Consider the following 15150-nt stretch of genomic DNA (forward strand, 5'->3'; position numbering starts at 1 on the left):
TGCTTAATCTAACAAAAAGTGTATGTTCTGTGAGGATGTGTTCAAATCCCCAATGTTTTAACAGGTTTGGATACAAATAATACATTTCAAGAAGACTCTTTATTCAAAGATCATAAGTAACATCATAGCCCACTAGTCTCGATACTCCATCAGCTCAAACAGTCGTGTCACCCCCTAGAGGGCGCCCATTTTTTTTCCTTTTGCCAGAAATTAACTCAAAGTGAATTGCTTCACAATTGAGTAGTTATCTTGGGAGATATATGGTGAGCGATCTTGGGGGCGAATTCTTCCCCACCCTTGCACTATGATATTACAAATGTCTGGTTAATCTTGGCTCAAGGTTTCTATTTCTATGGTTTGTAATCAGGCTTCCTATTCAGTCGTCAGTGATAAACTCCCTTAGGAGGATTTCCAACCTTTAGAACAAAGGCTTTACGTATCTCAAGGATACTGGGGGAAGGCTAATCGCTACACGCAACTGTTGAAAAGGACTTTCGTCACTTTCCACTTTTGATTATAGTGGGTTGGAACACTTGGCGTTAAAGTCATTTCCCATTTAGATCGTTCCCTTCACACCGGCCATAAATGGCTTTAAGAGTTGATTTCAACTCCTCGGGAAGGCAGGCCTGCTAAAGGATTTATTGCTTGAAATACAAAAAGCTTTAAGAGTGGTCTAGATTTTTGATCACCCAGTTAAGGGGAGAGCATATTCTTTCCACTTTTGAGACAAGGCAAACAAGTTGTTCTTTTTAGGCTTCAAGACAATGATTTGCTAACTTCTACTTGGAGATGTGGCTCCAAAAAGCATGATGTTATTTTTAACCCTTTATAGCAAAGTGTGTATTTCCAAAAATTTTGTAAAACAAGTCTGGTCAACAAAGTAAATCGTGATGTTTGGTCAACAAAATTAAAGTCGATAGGGGAAAATTTTCCCTCTTTGCCTTGTACAAAATGAAGATGAGGTTCTTTTACTTTGCAAAATGAAGTGAATCCTTTTAAACACCAAAGGATGGTCAGGTTCTTTTTAAAGCTATTTTTGTAAAAAGAAAGATTGTTTTGTTCTTTTTATAACCCAAATTGAGAATTTTCTCTCCTAGAAAAGCAAGAAAAATTGTTGTTGTGGTTCGTTTTACAGCCCAAATAAGGTGAGTTTGATTTTATTTAACAAGAGTTTAAAAATTTTAAATTTTAACTAACTTAACTAAGTTAGTAAAAATCTAAACTATGTATAACTCTAAAAATAACTAAGCTCATCCCTGCAATAAGATGTTAGAAATCTTACAAAACATCAATTCAAAATAGTTAGAAAGATTTTGGATCTAGTGAACTTCTACAAGTCTAACTTTAAAGTTCGGTTACAATTTTATTTTATTTTGTTTTCTATCAGTGATGCGCTACAGGACAAACTGTACGCGCTATAGAATAGGCGAGATGCGCTATCAAACAAACCCGATGCGCTAAGCTATTTTTTGAAAGCGCTAAACTGGTTTCCGGATGTGTCGTGTTGTTTTTCTCCCGCACCGAGACCTACAAGAAAATATTAGTGGGATGATGCACTAATTTAAAGGCTTCACGCACTATATGATGGACCTAATGCACTGAACAGTAAGCAGGATGTGCTAGGCTGTTAACCAGATGCGCTAGGGAATGCTTCCCATGCGCTGATTCTTGTTTCCCGCGGACCTACAAAAGAGGTTAAATTTAAAAACCGATTTGATATATGGGGTCAGGCCCCATGGTGGGTGCCAGAAATGTATGCGGGAAAAGCGGGTTGATAGAACTCAAAATTTGAAAAACAGAGCTCTAGGGAGCCTTTCTCACACACCCATAGGACTTCTTGGTGCAAGCTATGGAGTCATGAAGTATGGCTCATCTTCCCAAGGTTGGTTCCATGGTTCTCTATCTCACAAGGTCCCTCAAACCAATGTCTTTTCTCTCAGATCATTGAGCAAAGTGGTTTAGGGATGACAAATGCAAGAACGAGGGATGCTTTGTTTGATTTTAAGATGAAATGCATCCTAAGCTATGCATGATCCTATAAATGCAATAAACTAGTTTATAAGATGACAAGATTAGTAACAAGGCTATCCTAGCATGCTATGTTAGTCTATGATTAAGCTAAATGATAAGGAAAATACTCTAAACATGCATATTTAGATTAATTCCTATTGAAAAGAGAGGCTAAATGATGAGCACAAATGATATATTAAAGCTTGGATGGATTTGAATATAAGTGTGATGCTAAAGACTTGGCTGATGAAAATGGAGGAATGCGAGCTCTATTTATAGCAAAAATAGGGCAATGGATGGTTAGGATTGAAAGAGTTAATCAAGAGCTAAGTTTGAAAGTTGGGAATCCATGTTTGCAATTGGTGCCAATGAAATGGTGACAATTGTCAACATAAGGTTGGTTGAGAGGAGATGTAAGAAGCATTAAATGCTTGAGAAGACCTCATGGTTACCCTAGGGGTTAAGGGCTAAAGTAAAGTTAAGATTACCCATTGGATAAAGCTTTTGTCCAAAGGATAAACTCTTGTGCAAAGGTTTAAGGATAACCATGGTCAAAGCAATAAATGCTTGATGAGACCCTTGGGTTACATGGAGGTTGAGTTTAGGGAAATTCTTTAACCATGCTAGAGGGTTGAGTTAACCATTAATGGTTATGAAGACTTTGGGGACAAATTTGTAAGAGTCCTTCCAAATTTGGGGGTATTCAACAAGTTAGCTTGTTGAATGGATAAAGGCTTTAATGCTTTTAGAAGACTTTACTCCAAATTTGAGAAGTGACCTCCTCAAATTTAGGGAAAGGGGATAATGAATGGGTTTGGGTTAATTGATTAGGATTAGATGGATTCTAGAAGAAATTAGGAAGAGGGTTAGGATGCAAGTGGGAGGTGTAGGATTTTGCAAGTGGATGAAGGGATAATAGGATTTAATTGAAAAAAATGGATTTAATTCAATTTGGTTGCAATTGGGGAAATTAAATAAATTAGATTTATTCAATTTAGGACAACTATTTTAATTAAATTTGAATTTAATTAAAAAGTGGATAGGGGATTTAATTGAATAAAATGATTTATTCTATTAAATGGTAAAAGAGGTATAGTGAATTTAATTGAGTAATTTACTTAATTAAATAGAGGAATGTGGGTAATTTAATTAAATTGTATTTAATTAAATAGAGAAATGAACATAAAATATTCATTTAGGAATATGGTCATATTTATACGTCTACACTTACAAATTATGTTCATCTTGAATCCATGCTATCTGACAAGGCTTAAGGTGTTTCGATCTTTCCAAATTCAACTTGATGTCGTGCAAAATGGGGACAAGGAAAAAACATAGTTCAATGCTAATAAGTTAGTTTCAACCATAAAACCCAAACAAAGAACTAAAAACCATTCCAAACATATCAAAAGAGATTTCAAAAAGTATGAAAGAAGCTTAACAAAACAAAAGAAAGGAGAAGAGTCTCCCTAAGATGCTTCCATGATGCATTTTGATGCTTCTCCCTTGTTTCTCCCCTCTGCAAGTCCCAAATGAGTGTAGCTCTCATATTTTAGCACTATCCATGGATGCCATATGGAGATTCAAGATGGTTGTAGATGATAAACAAACGCTTATGCAAGTGTAAAAGGATTTCTATGAGAAAGCTCCTAATGTCTATGTAAATTTCACTATAATAACAATTCTCTAACTCTCTCTAATGCCTTTTTTTTGCTTGGGGAATGAGGTCCTTTTATAGGAAAAAATGTTGATTGAATGACTAAGATTGAGTGGGCTTGTGAAGGTTCAAGATTGATGGGTTTAGGATCCATGTGATGGCTTTCAACCGAATCCCATGATGAAAAGTGTCAACATGGGATGGCTTGAGAGGAGAGAGAAGGAGCATTTAATTCCTGAGGAGACATGAGGGTAACCTCATGTGGGTTGGGTTATTGGATAAATCTATTATCCAAGGGATAAACTCTTGTGCAAGAGTAAAAGGGATAACCATGGTTAAAGCGATGAATGCTTGAAGAGACCCATGAGTTAAAGGATGGTTGAGTTAGAGAGAAAGTTTCTAACCAAAGGTTAAGTTTGAGTTAACCATTTATGGTCATGTAAGAGCCTTTAATGGTTTTAGAAGACTTTTGATATTAGCTTGTTGGAGACACAAAGCCTTTAATGGTTATTGAAGACTTTTGGGTTGTTTTGAGAAGTGACCTTTCTTAAGGGATGTGCAAATGATTAGAGAGGGGGATTAGGCTAATTAGGAGAGGTTAGAAGAGTCTAGAAGGGGGTTAAAATAGTCTAAAAGGAAGATAGTGAGCATGTGGGTGAGGATAAAAGGGGATTTTAATTAAAATGAAATTCATTTATTTCAACTAAAATTACGCAACTTGCATTTGTAGGAGAATGCAAGTGGGAGAGTTTTAGGGATTTTAAATAAATATTTATTTATTTAAATGTGAGAGAGAGTATTTTAGGGATTTAAATAAATATTAATTTATTTAAATGTGGAGAGGGGTTAATTAAACAAATATGCTTTATTTATTTAATTAATTGTCAGAATATGGTTTAATGAATTAAATAAAATAATTTATTTAATTAATAGGAGAAGAGGGTTAAGATGAATTAATTAAATATTAATTTAATTGATTGTTGATCGATGGTTAAATAATCAAATAAATACTAAGTATTCATTTAATTAAGTAGACAAATTTGAGTGGCTACATTTGCCCCTCTTTGAGACGGTGTGGTTTATCACATCATTTAAAAGAAAAAAAAGTAAGCATAGTACATGCCCCAGTATGTAACAAGTTGGTGGTTAGGTATGCCCCCTCGAGAGATGGGACAAAATTTCAAAACATTGGGCGATCTCTCGAAAAATATAAAGAAATTTAGGGGATGGTAGAGTAGATGAGTTTAGAGGAAATGGTTAGAGAATGGAGAAAAATGGGCGTAAAACGGAGAAAGGGCAAGCATTGGAAGTACTCAGGGGTCATGACAGTCATGGGGCGATGCAGCTGTAGGCTATATGTAGGGGAGAAGGGGTAAAATAGTCCTCATTTGTACACGTGTCCATAGCAATCTAGAGCTTTTGAAAGAGACCTATGTAGCCATTTAGGAAAGTGAAAATGGTGTTTCCCATTGCCGATCATCGATTGGAGCGCATGCGGAGGTACTAGCGGCCAATGGAGTACGGTCCCATGGTAAGTCTAGTTCTGACTTTTGCCTTTTGACATCATTTATTGCATTTAATAGCTAGGGGAAAAAGTCGGGCAACAGAGGCGCTAAAATGTTGTTTTAGTGCTTTTGTTGTCTAAATTAGCGCATTTGTTCTGCAATGGTGCTTTTGTGCAATAGTTTTAGCGTTATTGCCAATATAGCACTTTGATACAGTGGGTCTAGCACTATTGTTTTTGTAGTTTTAGCGCTTTTGCCAGTTTGAGCGAATGAGGTTAGTATAGCGCATGTGTCGCGCCATGTAGCACTTTTGATTTTGTTGAGCGCTTTTGTAGGTAAAAATAATGTTGTTGCTTGTGTTGTGGCGCGTTTGTCAGTGTTGTAGCACTTTTGTCTGTAAGTGTAGAAGGATCTGTGTCGATTGCCCGAAGTTGAATGTTAAGTTGATAGTTGATATCAACATTTGCATTTGCATGCATAATAGTGACTTGTTGGACTTAGTGAACCTGTTGAGACTAGGCAAGTGATGTAAATGCCTGTTGGTAGTCTAGGTTTAGTGGTGAGTTGAGTTACCCGATGAGACTTAGATACTTTGAAAAAGGATCCGATGAAGTCTAAGTACGAGTCAATGTTGCATAACAAAAATTATTGACAGTGTTTGTGTGATTTGTGGTTTTGTAGGAGGATCACCTAGGGGTCTTGCAGTGCATGAGAGGCATCCAACCACAAAACGGCTATGAGATCAATTGACAAATTTGGAGAGACTGTATATGTGCAATGGGTTTATATGATATGATGCACCTACCCGTGATTTAGACGAATCATGGATTGTTGATAGCGTTGGATGAGCGATGGCATAGCTAGACATGCTCCTTTCATTTAGCGATGGGAGAGATGATTGTGACACTGGAGGATGTCTGGAGGATATTGCATATCCCGATTATTAGGGAGCTTGTTACATATAATAGGGCACTAGGTGAGGCGACACTACGATGAGTATTCCTATATCCGGATTTAGAGGTGTTTGATGGATCGGTTTCATGGGAGGACATTGTGGATTCATATGAGCCATTACCAACAGTGGTATCAGGCATCATGGGAGGGCTACTATGCCTAGATCGGAGGTCACACAGGCTTGCAGTGTGCTGGGGGCAGGTGATTGAGCAAATGGTTAGCGAGGGAACTCGATATGCATGGGGACCATGTGTGCTAGCATATTTATACAGGGATTTGCATGATGTTATGTACCATGAGATTTCATCACTGGGAGTAGGGATTACCTTGCTTCATATCTGGTCATGGGAGCACTTGCTGATATTGAGACCAGTATGTTTGAGGTTTAGGGTGATTGACCAGCCCTATGTATATATGTATGGAGGTATGATGACACAGCCCCAGCTGGGGAAGCTGGAGTACTGGTAGTGGGCATTGGATGAGTTAGATACAGTGATATGGTGCCCCTACCGAGAGTGTGAGTAGTGGGAGGATGATGCATAAGCGATGCCATATGTGTTCATGGGGCGGTTCCTCATTGGACAAATGGAATACATGATAGAGAGACATTTGCTGGGGCAGGTGATGAGACAATTTGGGCATATACAAGGTTTTCTTTGAGGTTCAGGTGAGTATGCTAGAGTAGTACGAGAGAGATTCCAATGGGGGCTAGTATTATCCCACGAGCAGGCTATAGCAGAGTTTAAGACATTATAGGCAAGGCCATGGCCATACCGAGCAGAGGTCGTAGATGCGGGGGTGACAGATGAATATACATAGTATTGAGCCACTCATTCGATTCCATGGATCTTAGATCCCACAGAGCCCATGCCACTATTTGAGGATGACAAAGCACTGGGATGGGGGAGGAGGAGGAGATTAGTTAGGGGTAGAGATGGTAGGGGAGGTGGAGGAGGGCGGTTACAGAGGAGAGGAAACCCTTAGGACTGTCACAGGGTCCACTGATACAAGGATTAGTGAGAGCAGGAGAGAAAGATGTCGGTGGTGGAGAGGGTGGTGATGTGGCTATGGAGATGGGACAAGGAGCCGTAGGTGGGGAGAGGGTGGTGATGTGGCTATGGAGATGGGACAGGGAGCTATAGGTGGGGGAGAGGGAGACCTATGAGATGTGGTGATATTACAGTTGCAGACTCGCCTGACTGTTGTCGATGTGCACATCCGAGAGTTAGAGGCACAGTTGGAGGATAAAGATGTAGAGATTGCAGCTAGGGATGTCTAGCTTTTTGAACAAGGGGCCAAGTTGACTACAGTTGTGTGAGAGAGAGATGATGCGGTGGATAGAGTGAGGGAGCTACATGATAGAGTGCGAGTTTTGGAGGGAGTGTAGAGATAGGGTCTGAGTGGGTATATGATGAGGGAGATGCGGCGAGCAGGAGCAGAGATTGACTACTAGCGGGGATTATATGAGCAGGTGGTACCGAGTAGTCAACGAGTGATGAGTTATTCCTAGATGCGATGGGAGAGATCAGAGTGCTCTCAGAGGGGTCAAAGCAGTGGTGGTGTGATGGGTCCTCCTCGACGATATGGTGAGGGTGGTGGGGGGTGGGAGCCACGACATCTGGCCAGAGTGCCATTTGAGGTGTTTCTATGCATTGTTACATTGTTATTATATTGATACTTGGATGTCTCTTGGTAGCCGATATTTTGGACATCATTGTATTCTGATACATGTGTTCTTTTTTTATTGATACGATATATGATGAGATCTTAGTTTTGTGGTGATGATATGATATTCATTTATGTGATGGCATGATTGCTTTATGCATGATGATGATATGATTTATGTCTAGATGTATGTGTTTGATGTGTTTTCTTTCTAGATGTACACGTTGATGATATGATTTCTATATGTATGATATAGATGATTTGCTAACATGTGAATGCAGGTTAATAAATGTATGGTGTTTATGTGATGATGTTAATGAATTTGCTAACATGTGAATGCAGGTTAATAAATGTATGATTTTTATGTGATGATGTTAGTGATTTGTTTAACATGTGAATGCAGGCCAATAGATGTATGATGTTTATGTGATGAAATGATGGTGGTTTGTGCCAAATGATGAGATTAGATAATGAATAATGGTATTTGATAAAGAATACTTTATATGTTGAAATGATGAGATAATGATATGGATGCCATGAGTAAACTATACATTTTAAAATGTACTTAATGAGTCTAATGAATGCACCTAATGAATGAAATGATATTAAAATGTCATGTGTGAATTAAATGAATGCACTAAATGGATAAGATAAATGTATTTTACCTGAATGAATGCGAATGAAGGCATTTTTAAAATGAACTAAACAAATTTGTGAATGCACTCAAATGAATAAATGAATGCACTTAATGAATGAAATGATACTAAATGAAGGAATGAATGCACTTAAATGAATACATGAATGCACTTAATGAATGAAATGCAACTAAATAAAGGAATGAATGCACTTAATGAATAAAATGCAACTTAATGAAGGAATGAATGAATGCACTTAATGAATGAAATGTAACTAAATGACAATGTCATTCCTACATGATATATAAATGTCAAGTTGGTTGGAAAATGCAGATATGGAATGGAGATGTGAGATGATGTATCAAAAAACTTCATCGTGATTGTACCCAAGACAAGGCTTATATGTTGAGTTTTCTCATAGAAACCCAAATTAATTGCATGCAGACAATAGATGTGTACAATGGATGAATGAATAAATGAATGGGTGATATTTAATAGAATGCAATATAAACAGATGAGATGAAATGACGATCCATGGCTTATTCATAATGCTTTATTTCCTCATCGAGCATAGTAGTACTGATCTTGGCCGAGGTATCAGAAACCAAGGTTGAGCATTTCACCTGTAAGCAAACATCGCAGACAAGGAAAGTTCCCCTCCATTCGGGTTCATATAGAAATGGTCAAGGTATACATTGTAGTCAGTAAGCCATAGTGATCCATGACTGTATTTTTGCATAGGATCGCATAGCTTAGTGAACTTCCTATGTAGACACCATTAGTATATATCCCAGAACTTCATTGGAATGATCCGCAAACAACAAACAAAGAAAAAGATATCAAGAACCATCCCGACTACTCTAATCACTTGTGGATATCCTAGAGTAGCGTAGGAACCTGATATAAATACAAAAAAATTGATCAAGTGCTTATCAGCCAAACAAAATTTTCTTGTCAAAGAGAAATGGAACCATGTCTTGTTTGTAAGGAAGGATGCATCCTTGTGAAGATGGTTGTGCGTAGATGTGTGATTTGTTGGTTTATTTGATAGGTGGTCATTGTTTAAAGAGTTTCAAAATGTTTTTTTTGCATCTGTTGTGATGTGTATGTACAAGGAACAATTTATTTTGTAATTTTTTTGATTGATTTTGATGTTTTTGGATTTTTTGAATGTTGGGAATGTTTTTTTGTTTTCTTCAAGACATTTTGCAAATGCTTTTGGTATTTTTTGAGATTTTATGAATGTTTTTGGTATTATTTTAGGATGTTTTTGAATGAGCAACTCAATGAATCTCAAGCATGGAGAATCCACTCCCATCAGTAGGTTAAGAACATTGCCCCTAGTTAAGTGTCGATATAAAAGCAGGAAGTGGGACACATGAAGTAATAATTTTGATTGCAGATCAATAACAAGTCATGGTATAAATGATGGATGAATGGATACAATGGATGTGATCGCAACAAGTTTGAAAGACAATGGAGCCATAGCCTTTATGAATGGCATATGTTTACCAGTTTTTTACCACCCTACTTACCCAAGGCGCCATCGGAGTGGTTTTCACCATTTGGATGAATGATTGTTCTTTACTATTTTCTTGATTTTTTATTTTTGTATTTTGTTCAAGAATTTTTCTGATTTTTTTTTTGGTATTTTTTGATATTTGATGAGCCTGATACTTTGCACAACTTTATGTGTTGAAATTTTTGAGATGGATGTTGTTGATTGGATTTGCTAGTGGTTCTTCTTCTGAAGTTGCTAACTGATGTGCCCCATACCCAAAGATGACAATGATGACATATGGACCCAGCCAATTGGATTCAAATTTTCCCTAGTGTTCTCTATTCAATTGATTGCAAGGATTCTCTCTGAGAACAAGATCTCCTACTTCAAATAAGCGAGGTTTGACCCTATGATTGTAGATTCTGCTCATGCGCTGCTGATAGGCTTTTAGCTGATTGTAGGCATCTTGTCACTTTTCATCAAGCAGTTCCAAGTCTTGGAGACGTGAGACTCAGTATTCTTCATCATTTATTAGATTGGGAGACCCATAGAGATGGTAATTCAACCTCAATAGGAAAAATGGCTTCTTCTCCATAAAATGGTGAGTAGGGGGTTTTGCCTCTAGGGGTTCGAATGCTAGTTCGATATGCCCATAGTGTTGGATTCAAACGAATGTGCCAATCACGACCAACATCATTGACTATCTCTTTGAGGATCCTCAATATATTATTATTGAATGATTTTGTTTGACCATTGCCTTGTGGGTAATATGTGGTGGAAAAATGGTGTTGAATATGAAACTTCTCACATAGTTCACAGACATCTTAATTTTTGAAAGGGAGCCCGTTATCTGTGATGATGGACATGGGTACACCATACTGACAGATGATGTAATTAAGGATGAATGAGGTGATCTGCTTGCCAGTGATTTGGGTGAGTGGAATGGCTTCAATCCACTTGGTGTAGTACTTTGTGGTGGTAATGATACATTTATGACCATTGGATGAAGATGGATGGGTTTTACCCACAAGGTCAAGTCCCCACTGAAAAAAGTGCCATGGTGTTGTGATAGGTTGTAATTCTTGTGCTGGGGCATGTATCAGATCTCCGTGAACTTGGCACTTCTTGCACTTTCTGACAAAGAAGTAGAGTCTTTTTCCATAGAGGGCCAATAGTATCCTGTTCATGTGATCTTTTTAGCCAATAAAGAGCCACTTGAATGAGCTCCATAGATACGTTCATGTACTTATTCTACTGATGTGGTCACCTCACCTTGCTCTAGACATCAAAGGAGAGTACCATAAAGACCTTGTCGGTATAGGGTTTCAACAATGATGGTGTATCGAGAGTATTGGCATATGAAGGTTTTTCGTTGATTGTTTGATTAGTTAGGGGGAAGGATTTGATCATGTAAATAGGCATAAAATTCACCATACCATGGGGAATCAGGACCAATGAGTTGAGAGACCATCTCAGATTCTAGGATATCATAAGCAAGGATCCAAAGTTGTTCAACTAAGAACTCGTAGCGTGTGGAGTTCTATGGAAAATCAAGGAGAGAGGCTATTGTAGCCGTAGCATCTGCAACTCTATTCCGATCTTGAGGAATCTACTCAAAAGTGATAGTTGTGAATAATTCTTTAAAGTTATCAACCATTTTCTTGTAAGGCATGAGCTTATTATCATTAGTTTGGTATTCATCATTGACCTGTCAGATTACCAGTTGTTAATCGCCATAGACCTATAGCTCTTTTAAGTTCCACTGCATGACCATGCGTAGTCCTGTGATCAAGGTTTCATATTATGCTATGTTGTTGGTGCATGAAATGTAAGCCGGTATGATTTTGGAATGCTATCAGCTTGAGGTGTGATGAAGAGAATGCCAACTTCTGAACCATGTCTAGTGTATGAGCCATCAAAATATAACTTCCATTATCATGCTGACATAACTGTGAAAATATCCTCATCTGGAAAATTGGAAATGAGAGGATGATCGCCTATGAGCGGTGCTTCAGCTAGCTGATCTGCAATGACTTGTCCTTTGATGGATATGCATTCCAAATATTCTATGTCAAATTCACTGAGGAGCATAACCCACTTTGCTAAACAACCAGTTAGGGTTGCTTTACTGAGTAGATACTTGAGCAAATCTATCTTGGCAATGAGTTGTATCTTGTGTGTCAACATGTAGTGCCTCAATTTGGTGGCTGCCAAAATTACTGATAGGCAAGCATGTTCAATAGGGGTATAATTGAGTTCATACCCTACCAATGTTCTAGAAATGTAGAATACTGCACATTCTTTGACTTCTGCATTATGTTGTGCGAGTAAGACGCCTAAGGCCATAGATGTAGCTTATATGTATAACAATAAGGGCTTGTCTAGAGATGGTGGTGTCAGTAAAGGTGGCATCATTAGGTAGTCATTTAGCTGTTGGAATTCTTGTTGACAATTCTCTTCCCATTTGAAACGAACATTGTTGTGAAGCAAATGTGTGAAGGGATGACATTTGTTGGCCAATTGTGCAATGAACTGCCGAATTGATTGTAGCCTTCCTTGTAATGTTCTTAGTTGAGTGACGTTCCTAGGAGGTGGAATTTCCATAATTGCTTTGAGCTTTGCGCGATCAACCTCAATTCCTTTGTTTGAGACAATATATCCCAGTTGCTTCCCGAAGGTTACCCCAAAGACACACTTCTTTGGATTTAGGCATACATTATATTTGTCCAGTTTGTTGAAGATTTTGTTTAGTACAACAAGGTGACCCTCTTTGGTTAACGATTTAGCTAGTAAATCATCCATATAGTTTTCCATCAGTGTATGCATCATATCGTGGAAGATAGTAGTCATTGCCCTTTGATATGTGGTGCCAACATTCTTGAGACCGAATGGCATTACATTCGAATAGTATGTACCCCATGGGCATGTAAAATTTGTTTTGTGTTGATCCTCTAGAGTAATCTTGATCCGGTTGTATCCTAAAAAGCCATCCATGAGTGATACCATTGCATGTCCTGTTGTGGGGTCCATGATCATATCAATATTTTCAAGAGGGAAGTCATCCTTAGGACATGCTTTGTTTAGATCTCTAAAATTTGTATAGACACGGATGCCCCTAGTTGGTTTTACCACTGGTACCAGGTTGGAGATCCATTTTGCATAGTCAATGGGTCTTATGAAACCCACATTTAAGAGCCTTTTGAGTTCATCTTTTACTAATAGTGCAATTTGAGGTTGCATCTTTCTAAGCTTTTGTTTTACTGGTCTGGCTCCTTCTACTACTATTAAGTGATTCATTACTAGTTCAGGATCAAGTCCTGGCATGTTTGCATAGGACCACGCAAAATTGATTTGTTTCACGCAAAAGAACTTTGTAAAATCATGATCTTCTGCTGGAGTTAGTGATTCTGCTAGATGTAGTATGTGTGAATTTTCAGGTGTCCCCAGATTGAACTCCTTTGTTTCTTCTATGAGAATAGATGATCTCTCATGATTAGTGCTAGAGGGGACAATGTCACACCTTTCATCCTTAGGTGCCTCAGAGAGGTTTTCACCATTGGATACGTCCTTTGTTTTTACCCTTTTTATTTCCACAAGTTCCATAGTGTGGTTTTCACTTGAGGATCTTGTTTTGATTATAATATTTTTATGACTAAAAGGTGTAGCATTCTCTCCAAAGTAAGTCGCGTTGTTAAGCTCAATAGCATACCTAGCTTTGTGATCCCTGCTTGGTATGTCATTCTATAATTCCATAAATTCTATGATCACGCCATCATTTTGGAAGGTGTCAAGGTGTGGAGGATCTTGCAGGTTCCACTCAATGAGTTCAGGGTGAATAATTGGCAATGCTTCATTGATTAGGTTAAGTTCATAGGATGCGTCAGTTATGGTAAGTATGGAGGAACCAAGGTCATCGTCAGTACTATCCTCTTCGTAATCAGGCTCGGGAGGTGACCTATCTATTGGTGAAGTATCCTCATTAACTAGGTCCCAAAAGGTTTTAATAAATGAACCTCTTTCAGCTTTCTTAACCTCAAAAGTGTCCCCATTAGATGATTGTGAAAATGAATAATCCCACTCGTATTCATGTGAATCCATCTCGGAATCACTCCGTAGAACTCTATCACTATATGCTATAGGGATGTCTACGGATGTGAAAGGTTTGTCGATAGTTGTTGCAAGGGTTTTATTTGATAGGGTTGTTGATGTTGCTTGGGTGTCTGAAGTAGACAAGAGTCTTATCTCAGGAATGATAGTTTGGCGAGCAACATAACTCCTTTTCTTACTTGCGGTAAATTGAGGAGTATTTTCGTAACTTGAAAATTTAGACCTGGGAGGTTGATTTGCAATAGATATTGTCCTTATTCTAGAAGGGGTGATCTTTGAAGTGGTCCTCTTATGTTTGCTTGGAATCCTGAGCTTAGAAGAGCTACCAAAACTAGGGTTGAAATCGAGTCTAGTTGAATCTCATGGTTGTAACAATGGTTGAAATGGCTCTTGTACACCTTTCTTGTGGAATCCCAATGCGCTATGGCTATCATAGCCCATCTTTTGAATTAAGGTAAAACCTTTACCATACCTTTTTGTCAGGATCCTGAGCTGTTGTCTAGCTATGTGTTGTTGTCTAGCTGTGTCAGAAGGGCCTTTGTAGATCCATTCCGCCAAATCTTCATCAATAGTTTCTTACTCCTATGATCTTCCTAGGATGAAGCCATAAAGTGTAGTAGTATGGGATGCAAGAAGTGGTTTGAGTGACTTTTGTGGTTTTCCATAAGTCCTAGGTGAGAGGGGTAGTTGGCCAACATAGAAAAGCTGACTAATATTGTATTCTCATGGGCCTTCATCTTATACTTTCATTTTCAGTTTTTCTTGTTTGGTTAAAGGGATCGGTGGATTGGTGAGGTTTTCTAGGTGAATGTAAGATGATGAGGTGGTGGCTTCTCTATTGCTAGGAATTGTGATATCAGGTTGATGCCTTATATGGTTGCAAAATGCGAATGGGTTGGAATCACCAAGGATAGTCATCTATACTCTATTATATGGAAAATTGATGCATTGATGGTAAGTAGATGGTACTGCTTGGATGGCGTGAATCCATAGTCTACCTAATAGGATATTGTATGGAAGAGGGAGGTCTAGGACTTGAGAAACCATATTATTCACCATGGGTCCTACCTTGACTGGTAGAGTGACACACCTTTAGAGGAGCGTTCTCCATCATCA

Source organism: Cryptomeria japonica, chromosome 11 (assembly GCF_030272615.1).
Source record: "Cryptomeria japonica chromosome 11, Sugi_1.0, whole genome shotgun sequence".
NCBI lineage: Eukaryota > Viridiplantae > Streptophyta > Pinopsida > Cupressales > Cupressaceae > Cryptomeria > Cryptomeria japonica.